Genomic DNA, 13,834 nt, shown 5'->3' with positions numbered 1-13,834 from the left:
TGCCAAATATATATATTCCTTCTCCTCCACTCTTGTCACTAGAGTTGACTCTGAAGCAGATGACACAAGGAGCATGTGAAAGCATGGAATTAGTTCTGTTGGTGGCATCCAGTGGCCAGCGGCCATGGCAGCGGCAGCATAACCAAACTCTGAATTTATGAACATCTAGATCCCAGCTCCTAGTGTATTCACACTTGGCTTTCCACACATGCTATCAGTTATGAGAGCAATCCAGATCACTTCGAGTACATTCCTTCCTTATCCAGTGCTTTCTTTTTTGTTTCTTGAAAACTAAGATCCCAGATTGATAGACCAGATATATTCACAACTCTAGCATCCTCAGGACAAGCCTTTTCCTCTAGGGATCCACCCAATTCTTATAATCTATGGAAGCCCAAGTAGTACCTGTATTTTCTCCTTTGTGGTAGGTCCTACTGGACTCGTCGTAGTCTAAGTCTCAGCCACCTCAAATTGTTTTTAGAATCAGGCAGAGGAAAGGAGAGAAAGGATGGATATGAGTGAGAACACTTATATCTAGAGCATACACCTCCAGAAAATGGAATTCATTCATTTCATCTTTTTTGTTTGTTCTGTTTTTTTTTCTTTTTTGATCATTTTTAGTTTCATTCATTTAAAATGTCAAATATGCATAATTTCAATATGTTCTATTTCTTTTCAGTTTCTTTAATATGTATTACATAACTATTATCTATTTTTTTAAATTTCAGAGTATTATGGAGGTACAAATGCTTTGGTTACATAAATTGCCTTTGCACCACCTGAGTCGGAGCTACAAGCGTGCCCATCCCTGAGACAGTGTGCTCCGCACCCATTAGGTGTGAATATACCCATCTCCTCCTCCCCCTCCCAGCCTGACACCCAGCGAATGCTACTACCATATGTGCACGTAAGTGTTGATCAATTAATAGCAATTTGATAGTGAGTACATGCGGTGTGTGTTTTTCCATTCTTGTGATACTTTACTTAGAAGAATGGGCTCCAGCTCTCTCCAGGATAAGAAAATAGATAGTTCATCATTTTTTTATGGCTGAGTAAATACTTCCTGATATACATATACCACATTTTATTAATCCATTCATATATCGATGGGCACTTGGGTTTGTTTCCACATCTTTGCAATTGTGAATTATGCTGCTATAAAAATTCCAATGCAAGTGTCTTTTTTATAGAATTTTTCTTTTGGGTAGATACCCAGTAGTGGGATTGCTGGATCAAATGGTAGTTCTACTTTTAGCTCTTTGAGGTATCTCCATACTACTTTCCATAGAGGTTGTACTAGTTTGCAGTCCCACTAGCAGTGTCTCAGTGCTCCCATCTCTCTGCATCCACACCATTTGCTGTTTGGGCACTTTCTGATAAAAGCCATTTTCACTGGAATTAGGCGATATCTCATTGTGGTTTTGATTTGCATTTCCCTGATGATTAGAGATGTTGAGCATTTTTTCATGTGTTTGTGGACATCAGCTTATCTTCTTTTGAAAAGTTTCTGTTCACGTCCTTTGCCCAGTTTTTGATGGGGTTGTTTGATTTTTCCTTGCTGATTTTCCCTAGTTCTATATAGATTCTAGTTATCAGGCTTTTATCGGATGTATAGCATACAAATATTTTCTCTCATTCTGTAGGTTGTCTATTCGCTCTAGTGATAGTTTCTTTGGCTGTGCAGAAGCTTTTTATGACTAACCAGTGCACTGCACTAGAAGGTTCTTAGTATCTGTTGAATAAATAAACCCAGAAAAAACTAGAAAATTGTACAGAATAGTGGAGAAAGAGAGCTGAAATACAGGTCAAGAAATAACGCATCCTCTTCCCTTCTCTACTATCTTAAGGTACTCTCTGGGCATCATTTTCCTTATTTGTAACATGAAGAGGCAAGATAGCTCTAAGTACCTTTCAGTTCAGACATTCTTTGATTTGGGCATACATATACTTAAAAGTGAGTACCAGGATTCAGAACTCTGGTGTTCAAGTTTAAAAAAAATAATTCTTTGGGGAGAAAAAAATGTGATCATGTCATTTATTTTTCCCATCCCTCAGCTGAATAAATGTAGTTTTTATTAATTATCAAAATTATAAATTCCAATGTGTTCATCTTTGCACACATGGCGTTGAGTGCCTGCCATGGGCTGTATTGCAATGTCTACTCTAAGTGTTACTCTGAGGGGCCAAGCAAACCCATGGTCCCCCAGTGTTCCCTAAGGCTACGTTTCCTTCTCAGGGTTAAACTCCCTGATGCAAATTGCCCAGCTAGGTTTTGTTATAATTAAAGCTCTGCTTCCACTTGCCACTGGGACTTTCTATTGTATACACATCTCTCTCCCTGGCCCTTCTCCCTTTGTGTCCTTTCTCTTTTCCCTCAACTCCCTTCACGCAGTCCCACAGTGAGGACAGCTGACAATAATGAGGCCCCAGGAACTTATTCAAAGCCTGCTCTAAAACTTTTTAAATTAAACCCTGGAGATTTGAAGAGTTGCAATTAGAGTGCATGGTTTGAAATGAACTAAACTAATCCTGCCGGCTGGCTGGCACAATCCAGTGCCCATGGGTCTGCCGGGCTCTGGGTGCCAAAGCCCTGGAAGAGAGTACCATTCCAACCAGTGACCTTCCTGCCCCCAAAGTGAGCAATGCCTTCCTCGAACCTTTTGGGAAGTGTCCCAAATTCTCCTCTTGTGGAACAGTAAGGAGGCGTTTAATTTTTTACATTAGAATAGGTTGCTTTGATGAATATCTGTGGGGATAAGTCTTTGCATTTGTGAAATTTCCTCAAAATAGATTTCCAGAAGTGGAATTAGAGCATGAAAATGTTTAAGGACTCATTGTAGATGCCAGATCCCTTCCCTTTCACTCATTCATACAAACAAATATTTACTGAGCACCTGCTATGTGCCAGTGTGTGGACACATAAGAGATTTTCTGACATCAAAGGTCTCGACAACTTTATTTTGCCACGTGCCCTTTATTTTAGGAAGCTCGTAGGGGCTTATGCTCTAGCAATAAGAAAGTACAGGAGAGAGAAAAGTCCAGCATTCAAGAATAAGGGGTCCAACATAGTAGAAAGTGAAGATTGTCTCCAGGACAGTGGTGAAACAGGTATGCAGTGAGCAAAGACCAAGTAGTCCATGGTGGGGCAGGAGTATTAGGGGTGCAGAAGGGATGTCTCCATGACATTCATCTCCTGGTAGGTTTCAATGTACTCAGATATTTATACTATTGGCCCAGTGTTCAGGGTGATATAGTTATAACTACATAGATGCTAACTGAACAAAAAAAAGGAGGTAGGCTGGGCGCGGTGGCTCACGCCTGTAATCCTAGCTCTCTGGGAGGCCGAGGCGGGCAGATTGCTCAAGGTCAGGAGTTCAAGACCAGCCTGAGCAAGAGCGAGACCCCCGTCTCTACTATAAATAGAAAGAAATTAATTGGCTAACTAATATATATAGAAAAAATTAGCCGGGCATGGTGGCGCATGCCTGTAGTCCCAGCTACTAGGGAGGCTGAGGCAGAAGGATTGCTTAGGCCCAGGAGTTTGAGGTTGCTGTGAGCTAGGCTGACGCCATGGCACTCATTCTAGCTTGGGCAACAAAGTGAGACTCTGTCTCAAAAAAAAAAAAAAAAAAAAAAAAAGGAGGTAATTATTAACTCCAGGGGAAATAAAAGGTTCACAAGAAAGGAAGCATAATAATTGGTGATAATAGCATAATCTATGGTTCAGCCATGATTAATGCCAACATAGTTATAATCATGTGCATGGTGAATACTGTTCTATACTAAAATTATGATGCAATTATTATATGGGAAAAGGAAATACATGTGTGTTTGTCTTGTATGTGTTTTTGTTGAGCAGCCAAATTCTCATTTGCCACAGTATAAAGTTGAGAAAGAATACATATATTAAACTGCAAAAATCAACGAATAATATTAGTAGATTAAGATTGTTTTTAAAAACAGTGTCAGAAGATACAGCTAAAAGAGTTGAAATTGAGGAGCAGAAGTCACAGTTGGGGAAGGGCACAGTAGGGGACTGATAATTTTTTTCAGTCTTACATAATCTTTTTTTAAAATTTTGATAAACATTAAAAAGCCAACTAAAAACAGAAGTCTATTTTCTTGCCAGGAGCTTGAGGTTGAAATAAGGTATGTGGTAATATTCATGAAAGAGAACTACAAGGAATTGAGAAAGAAAAGCTTTTACCTGAGAAATATGAGCCCTTTCAAATTATCAGACCCAGAAAGGCCTTTAAAATGTGACACTAGTCACATCTCATGACCCCTTGAGCTAAATACCTCTTGGAGCCACTTGCTATGCCGGCTCTAGACTAGCTGACGCCAAGTAGCCATAAAATGCTGTACACTCTGTAGTTCAGCCAATCCCTAGCCAATGTTATTTCTGTAAACCAATGAGAATTCCTGGTGAACAACTTTTGTAAACATCTCCTCTCCTGATTTGTCCTTTTTCTTTTCAAAAATTTAAGCCTCTTTCTTGTTCTAGGGAGCATTCCCCAAGTAACTTGGGATTTTGTCCCAGGCTGAAGTCCTCAACCTTTGTGCTTGATTAAACTCTCTTTAAACTAGATTCTGACCTTTTGGTTAATTTTAGGTTGACATTTGGTGACCACGAAGGGACCCAACTCAGACTTCCATTGACTGCTGCTGCTCTGTGGACAGCTTAGCACGCTGGTACCAGCACAGATTGTTTTTGCCCAATCAACCTCACTAGAGGGGTCTTTGGTAAGTCCCCTCTTTTGTAAGACCCCTCTTGGGTTCCGACTTCTCTGGCCTGGGTGAGATTCAGGCTTTGTTCAAGCCATCTGATTGTGTGTATGCTCAAGGGCGCTAGAATTACAACTCTAAGGCTTTAAGGTAGGAATTTTGTTTGTTATTCTCTAAAGATTCTGCTGTTGGCAGATTTGTGATTTTCACTTTCTTCTTAGGTTATAATGTTTTGTTTGTCTTACTCATTAGAGTTTGCAATCTTTTCTCTCGTTTAAAATTTGGTCAAGGAAAAGACAGTTTCTCTTTAAAAAGAGAAAACGAAACTTTGTGGCTTAAGCAAAAAAAAAAAAAAATTGTAGTTTTTAAAACAGGCCAGATTCTGAAGCTCGGTTCCACTGCTGGAAACAGCAACTGGATTTGTGTTTAATACTTACAGTGCCTCTTTACGCAAACATTTAGAAAACTGGTCACACATAACTCACAACGACTCCAAATTACGATGGCGAAAACACGGTATCCTTGAAATATCTAAACTAGTTTATCTGCGTTCTCAATTAGAAAAAAAAGCAGTTCTAGAATAAAATAAAATAAGTGGGAGGTCTATTTTCAATGTATTTAGAATCTTCTTTAAAAAATTCTAGTAAAGTCATGTATTTATAAGAGCGAAAGAAAAGATTGTCTAAAAGAATTCCTGAATGGAAAAAGACTGCCAAAATGGATTTTCAGTCATGTTCCCTACAGGGAGCACATGTTTTCTTCTTGGCTCCCTCAGCCTCCATCCATCTAATAGGCAAAGACTTTCAGAATTATACAATACTCAAATCTCTTTCTCTCAAAAGGAGGGTAATCACTCTATAGCCTCCCCACCCCTGTGTGCACATTAATGAATTTGCATGCCATCTTTCCTATTAATCTCCTTTTAGGAGTTGAGTTTTTAGCAAAGAGGGTGGAGGGAAAGCTTTCCCTTGGCCCCTGCAGTCTCAGTGCTGTGAGCAGGGTACCAAAGCCACTTGCTCAGAGCTGCAGTGAAGGGAACCCAGGATGTGACAAGCTGGCAAAGGGTAAGAACTTCTTACCAGCCAGGCTTCTGGTTCCTTTTTCTGTAGCACCAGGTCAAGCAATGGGTAAAAAAAGCACAATGTTTCTTCTTTTACCTCTGCAAAATTCTAATTAATGAGAAAGAAGGATTTCTGTAACTAGTCTTCAGTGTGGCAACTGTGGTGTAATTTGGGGTATGATTATTAGATTGAGTCGCTGTTGGAATAAGTACATCGTTAGAAATTCTAATCATCAGTGGGCAAAAGACGGACCCTTTACGTTAGAATAACTTCTAAATTTTACAAAAGGAATTTAGATATATCTCATTCTAAGCAATTTTTGGGAAGATGAAATGAAAAGAAAGACATCATAGTATCATGGCTAGCCTCAGAAATTCTTTTAACAAAATTAAAGAGCAAAAATCTGACCTTAAGTAAAGTTAAATCTTTTGTATGTTCAAAGCGCCTGCTTTGGATCCCCTGTGGGATTCACAATAAAGGCTGTTCCACCTTGCGGGCCGGTAGTTAAAATTCCACTTTCACAGCCAAGGCTTGGGTCTGATTCCTGGTCAGAGAACCAATCCCTTTGGTTTGATATTGGTATGACTTTGGAGTATCCATTTGTCATTGATCTTTTTCCCTCCATGGACAGCTTTGATTTCCTCTCTTTTTCCTTCTAGGGCGGAATATGGGGCCTTTGTGCCATTGTTTGTAGATGGTCAGCTGAGAAGCTGAGACCCTAAAGAATATGGCCAGACAGATCTGGAGACTTTCTCTGAGCTGTCTTTGGGGTGTTCTGGGTATTGGGAGGTCTGGTTTGCCCCTCTACTTCATGCATCCTTGGTTAAGGCTTGCTGGTTTGGGCACATTTTATTAAAAAAAAAAAAAAAAGAAGAAGAAAGAAAGAAAGAGAGAGAGAGAGAAGAAAGAAAACAAAAAGAAGTTCAAAAGCCAGGAATATCAGCTGTTTGTCCTGGCTAATGTATGATAATAAGAGATTTTAAAGGATTTTTTAGAAAGAGCTATATGGTCCAATATCAGCATAATGAAAAGCTGAGGGGGCAAGATGGCTGACTACAGACATCCCACACCGTACAGTCCCAGAGGGAAGGAAGGGTTTCAGATAAAGGAGAGGAGAGAAAGGAAACAGCTCATGTGTAGGTCAGAGGAAGAAGTACTAGAGCCTGCCGGGGACTCTATGGAAGAAAACTGTGAAGCAGAGAAGGAAGAAGAAAAAGGGAAATAAGACAGTGGTGAGGATCAAACCCAGAGAGGCTCAGAGCCCACTGAAGGGAAGGGATAAGGGGAATACCTTTCTCCTTCCCACACTCCTTCGGTGACCAGCGGGATACCAAGTCACTAGGAAGCTTTTCCGCCCCCAGGAGACCAAGCACTGCAGCAACCGTGGAATTGTGGGGAGAACTTGCATGATCCCAGAGCTTGGGCATTGTATGTGGGGTTCCCCTCCAAACAGAGTGACCTGAGAGACCAGACAGCCAGCTCTCCTCCATTCAGACCCTTATCCTCTCCCACCCCTGCCCTGACCACTGCAGCTGGGAGAGGAGTTTGAGCCGGGAATTTAGCCCCAGCTGGCGAGTCCTCCAGTATGAGGTTTCCATAGAGAGTGGGGCCTCACCTTTCCCCTTGAGGACCTGCAGTGGACCCAGGGTGCCTGATCTGGGGGCTCCCTGCCCACTGTCATTTCCCAGAGATGCCCACCAGCAGGTCAGACATACAGGCTGCATCCTGTGCCCCCGGGACTCAAGTAGGTTGCTAGGGGACATGGGGGAGATTTGGAGTCAAGATGGGGAGTCAAGGGAGCCCACGTGGGTGGAACTGATGGGAGAATACAATGGGAGTCTGAGACACGGAGATCTGGGAGAGCGCCCATCCCCCACCACAGGAAAGCCCTGCTACCAGACTAGGGTGGGTCCTCCGGCAGAGAAGATCCCTGTCCGCAGTGCCATAGCAACTGAGTGTGGCATGTTCAGGCACCCGTTTGCAACCATACGCCGGAGGGCAGGGGTAACACGAGAAGGGCAGAGCTGACTCCCAGTAGCCTGTCGGGAAATTGTGGCCCTTTCCTCACCAGTAGCCTTCCTGGCTTGGAGAGCCTGCCTCGACCCTCCTCGTGGTGGCTTTCCACAGCGGCAGGGAAAATGACCTGGAGCCCTTCCAAGGCTCAAAGCCATGCTACTGGACTAGGACAGGTCCCCCAGCTGGGACGATCCCAGCCCACGGCGCCATACCAACTGAGTGTGGCGCGTTCAGGTGCCCATTTGCAGCGAGACGCCAGAGGGCAGAAGTAATGCACGAGGGGCAGAGCCCACTCCTAGAGCCAGTTGGGAATTACAACCCCTTCTTCATCAATAGTCATCTGGTTTGGAGAGCCTGCCTAGAACCAGTGGCTCCCCCTAGTGGACGGGAAAATGGTGTTTGAGCCCTGCAGGGGCTTTGCAAAGCCTTCCAGTCTTGGCCAACCTAAACCCCACCCCCCAGCCTCAGACCTCCACACACCTTTGCTGTGGTAGAGAACAAGCAACCCCCTGGGAGCTACAGGGCCCCTCCCAAAGCCTGGGGGATTCAAGTGCTCTACCTGAGGGAATAGAGCTTATTACAGGCACAAAAGAACATCTCTGCAGTTAGCTCCTTCCTACAAACACCAAACGCTGACAGGGAGAACAATTCCATAGCTCATTACAACATATAACAACTCAATCAAACAGGGCGTAGCTGACTCTTACTCATAAGCATCACTCACCATCTCGAAGATTAAGCTAGGGGTTCCAATACAATTCACACTGCTGGGAAGAGGTGAAGACAGCAGGATAGATGCAACCCAAGGGGACACTGCTTTTAAGAACTGAAACAAAAGTTATAGGCAGCTCTGTAGGCAATGGGTCTCCCCCTTCCACTGCAGCCCTCTGGGCTGATCGGAAGCTGCTCAGAGTCTATGCAGAGACATTCCCCTGGAGAGCGGGTGCAGCAGAGATCTGGTGCCTGCCTATCCCAGATTTCTGCAACCAATGCCACCCTGATCACTCTGGCACATAGAGCCAGGTATGCTCAGGACCCAGCCTTTCACCAGTAGTATTGGCATGCTCCCTGCTGGGCAGAGGAAGGAACAGACACTCCCTTGTGTTGTGCCCTGTGACTGGGGCTGAGCATGCCTCCTCCTCCTCAGAGTGGAAGCTGAACAGAGGAGGAGACCCAGATGCACAGGCACCATGTGGGAAGCCTGGGGTGAATGCCTCAGTGGGTCCTAGCTGTGGGGGGAGAACCTTCACTGACCAGCAGCTCTGGCCCTCCTACACAGATCCTGGACCACTGAGACAAACCCCTGCCTGCATGAGTGGGCATCAGCAGTCCCATGCTGGTAGAAGAGTCCCATCCCCATATGGGTGGCTCTGCCCCCCAAATCCCCAGAGCCAGGTCTGAAACTTTCATTGTGCCCATGTCCGAGGCTCTGCCCCTGTAGCTCCAAGGCTGCCACTGGGCCTGCACCTCCAACCCTAAGACTCCAGAGTTGTGCCTGGACCCCAAGACCCCACCACTGAGTCCCCACCACTAACACTGGGCTGGCAGAACCTCTCCAAGGTCCAACACTTCACTCAGGACCCCCCAGCCCTGAGTGACCATCACTCTTGGACTTGGTTTGAGAGAGTCCCCAGCAAAAGAGAACAGGTGCCCTGAAATCTTCTTTTAACCCAAATCTGGGAGAAGAGGAGCCAGCTGAGAAGAAACCAGCAAAAGAACCCTGGCAACATAAAAAAGCAAAAAAGTTTGGCACACCCAAGGGAACACAATGGAGCTACAGTAGTGGACTCCACCCACAAGAAAATTGCCACAATGATGGAATTCAGAATATGGATGGCAAATAAGATGAATGAAATTGAAAAAAAGTTGAAAATGATATTTCAGGAAATCAATGAAAAAATGAAAAGATCACTTGAGAGCTAGACAACATAGGAAAGCTTATAACAGAATTTAAAGAAATGAAAGAGTCATTTAGGGAATTTCAAAATACAGCAGAAAATTTCAACAATAAGCTAAGCCTAGGAGAAGAAATAATCTCAGAGCTTGAAGACAAGACTCTCAAGATAACCCAGTTACTCAAAGAGGCAGAGAAGAGTATAAAAAAGTCCGAGCAATCACTGAGAGAGATATGGACTATGTTAAGTGAACGAGTATTTCAATTACAGGTATTCCTGAGAGAGAAGAAGAAAGAGCTAAAAGTATGGAAAATCTATTTGAGGAAATTATTGAGGAAAACTTCTCTGGTATTGCCAGAAATTCAGACATACAGATACAAAATGGACATCAAACACTGGGAAGAGTCACAGCAAAAAGTTCATCTCCAAGACACACAATAATCAATCTGGCCAAAGTCAAAATGAAGGAGAAAATTCTTCAGACATCAAGAGGAAAACATCAAATAACAAAGGAAAACCCATCAGGCTAACTGCAGACTTCTCAGTGGAAACCTTATGAGCCAGAAGTGATTGGGACTCCATCTTAACTGACTCAAATAGAACAACTGCCAGCCTAGAATTTTGTATCCTCAAAACTAAGTTTCATAATCAATGGAGAAATTAACTCTTTTCCAGACAAGCAAACACTGAGGGAATTTGCCATGACCAGGCATTCCCTGCATAAAATACTCAGAACACCATTATATGCAAACAGCACAACAGATACCCACCAGTGTAAAATCACCTTAAAAAAAAAAAACAACCTCCAAACTCACAAATCTTATAAAACAATAGAACAGGAGGTAAAACAAAGCAAAAATGGACTACCTAACAGGATGAACAAATCAACATCCCACATATCAATGCTATCAATTAACTTTAATGGACTGAATGCTTCTTTCAAAAAACATAGGCTGGATGAGTGAATGAAAAAATATGACCTAAGTATCTGCTGTCTCCATGAAACACATCTAAACCACAAGGACACACACAAACACAACAGGAAAGGATGGAAAAAAAATATTCCATGAAATGGAAATCAAAAGAAAGCAGATGTAGCCATTCTCATATCAGATAAAATTGACTTTAAGCCAACAAAAGTAAAGAAAGACAAAGAGGTTCATTATACAACAGTAAAGGGAGCAATTAAACAAGAAGAGATAACAATCCTAAATATCTGTGTACCCAAAACATGAGTTCCCACATGCATAAAGCAAATTTTACTAGAGCTAACCAAAGAAATAAATAGCACCATCATAACTACTGGGGACCTCAACACCTCACTGTCAGAGCTGAACAAATAAAGTAGAAAATAAAGAAAGAAATAATGACTTAAATCAAACTCTACGTCAAATGGACCTAACAGACATTTACAGAACATTCTACCCTAAAACTATTGAATATACATTTTTCTCAGCAGCACAAGGGACATTCTCCAAGATTGATCATATCTTAGAACACAAAACAGGTCTCAACAAATTTTAAAAACTGAAATCATACCATATATAATATCTTCTCAGACCACAGAGGAATAAAACTAGAACTCAATCACAAGAAAAACACTCAAACTTATACATTGCCATGGAACTTAAAAAACATAACCAAAATTGACAGGCCACTTGCTAGATTAATAGAACAGAAGAGAAAGGACCTAAACAAGCTCAACCAGAAATGAAAAAGGTCGTATTACAACTGATACTGCAGAAATACAAAACATCATCCATGAATACTATGTAAATCTCTGCACACATAAACTAGAGAATGTAGTGGAAATGTACAAATTCATGGAAACACACAACCTCCCAAAACTCAGTCAGTAAGAATTAGAACTCCTGAACAGACCAATAACAAACAGTGAGATCAAAACAGTAGTAATAATAATAATAAGCTCACAACAACAAGAAAAAAGCCCTGGATCAGATGGATTCATAAATGAATTCTATCACCCCTGCAAAGAAGATCTGGTACCCATAACACAGAAATTATTCCATAATACTGAGAAGGAGGCAATCCTCCCCAACTCATTCTACAAAGCCAGTGTCACCTTAATAACAAAAAAAGGAAAGGACACAAGAGAAAAAGAAAAGTACAGACCAAGGTCCCTTATGAAAATAGATGCAAAAATCCTCAATAGACTACTAGCAGGCCGAATTCAACAGCACATCCAAAAAATAATCCACCAGGACCAAGTGGGCTTCATCCCAGGAATGCAAGGATGGCTTAACATATGTAAATCAATAAATGTGATTTACCACATAAACAGAAGCAAAAACAAAGATCATATGATCATTACAATAGATGCAGAAAAAGCATTTGACAAAATGCAGCACCTTTTTATGATAAAAACTCTCAACAAACTAAGCATAGAAGGAACATATCTCAGAATTATAAAAGCCGTACATGACAAAACCACAGCCAACACTATACTGAATAGGGAAAAGTTGAAGGCATTCTCCCTAAGAACTGAAACAAGACAAGAATGTCCACTGTTACCACTTCTATTCAACATAGTGCTGGAAGTCATAGCCAGACAAATCAGGCAAGAGAAAGAAATAAAGGGTATCCAAATAGGGAAAGAGGAAGTCAAACTATTGTCCTTTGCTGGTGATATGATTTTTTATCTAGAAAACCCTAAAGATTCCATCAAGAGTCTCCCAGAATTGATAAGTTAATTTGGTGAAGTCTCAGGATAAAAAAAAAAAAAAGCATTGTATATATATCAGTAGCATTTTTATATACCAATAACAGTCAAGCCAAGAGTCAAATCAAAGACTCAATACCATTTATAATAGCTGCAAAGAGAATAAAATACCTAGGAATATACCTAACCAAGTAGGTGAAAGATCTCTACAAGGAGAATTACAAACCTTTGAGGAAAGAAATCGTTGAGTATACAAACAAATAGAAAAACATATCATGCTCATGGATAGGTAGAATTAACATTGTTAAAATGTCCATACTACTGAAGTGAATTACAAATTCAATGCAATCCCCATCAACTTACCAACATTATACTTTGTAGATCTAGAAAAAATAACTCTACACTTCATTTGCAACCAGAAAAAAAGCCCAAAGAGCCAAAGCAATTTTAAGCAAAAAGAACAAATCTGGAGGTGTCACATTACCAGACTTCAAACTATACTACAAGACTATATATAGTAACCAATACAGCATTGTAGTGGTACAAAAATAGAAACACAGACCAATGTAATAGAACAGAGACTCAAGATATAAAACCATCTACCTACCACCAACTGATCTTCAACAAAGCAAACAACAAGTACACTGGGGAAAAGAAGCCCTATTCAATAAATGGTGCTGGGAAAATTGAATAGCCACATGCAGAAGAATGAAACATGACCCCTACCTCTCACCACTCACAAAAATTAATTTAAGATGGATAAAAGGCTTAGATCTAAGGCATGAAACCATAAGAATTCTAGAGGAAAACGTAGGGAAAACTCTTCTAGATATTAGCCCAGGCAAAGAATTATGACTAAGACCCCAACAGTAATCATGGCAATAAACAAATTAATAAATAGGATTTGATTAAATTAAAAAGCTTCTACACAGCTAAGGAAACAATCAACAGTGCAAACAGACAAGCTACAGAATGGTTCACAAGCTTTACACCCAATGAAGGGCTAATATCCAGAATTTACAAAGAACTCAAGCAAATCAGCAAGAAAAAACAAACAACCCTATTAAAAAGTAGGCAAAAGACATGAACAGAAGCTTCTCAAAAGAAGACAAATGGCCAATAAACATATGCTCAACGTCACTAATCATCAAGGAAATGCACATTAAAACCACAATGAGATATTACCTTACCCAAGTTAGAATGGCTTTTATTTAAAAGTCTAAAAACAATAGATATTGGTATGGATGTAGAAAGGAATGCTTATATACTGTTGGTGGGCTGCAAATTAATACAACCTCTATGGAAACCAGTATGGTGATTCTCAAAGAACTAAAGGTAGACCTACCATTTGATCTGGCAAGCCCACTATTGGGTATCTACTCAAAGGAAAAGAAGTCATTTTATCAAAAAGACACCTGCACTCAAATGTTTCTTGCAGCACAATTCCCAATTGCAAA

The sequence above is a fragment of the Microcebus murinus genome, chromosome 9 (genome assembly GCF_040939455.1).
Source record: "Microcebus murinus isolate Inina chromosome 9, M.murinus_Inina_mat1.0, whole genome shotgun sequence".
In the NCBI taxonomy this organism is placed as follows: domain Eukaryota; kingdom Metazoa; phylum Chordata; class Mammalia; order Primates; family Cheirogaleidae; genus Microcebus; species Microcebus murinus.
Note: the sequence above shows the minus strand (reverse complement) of the source record.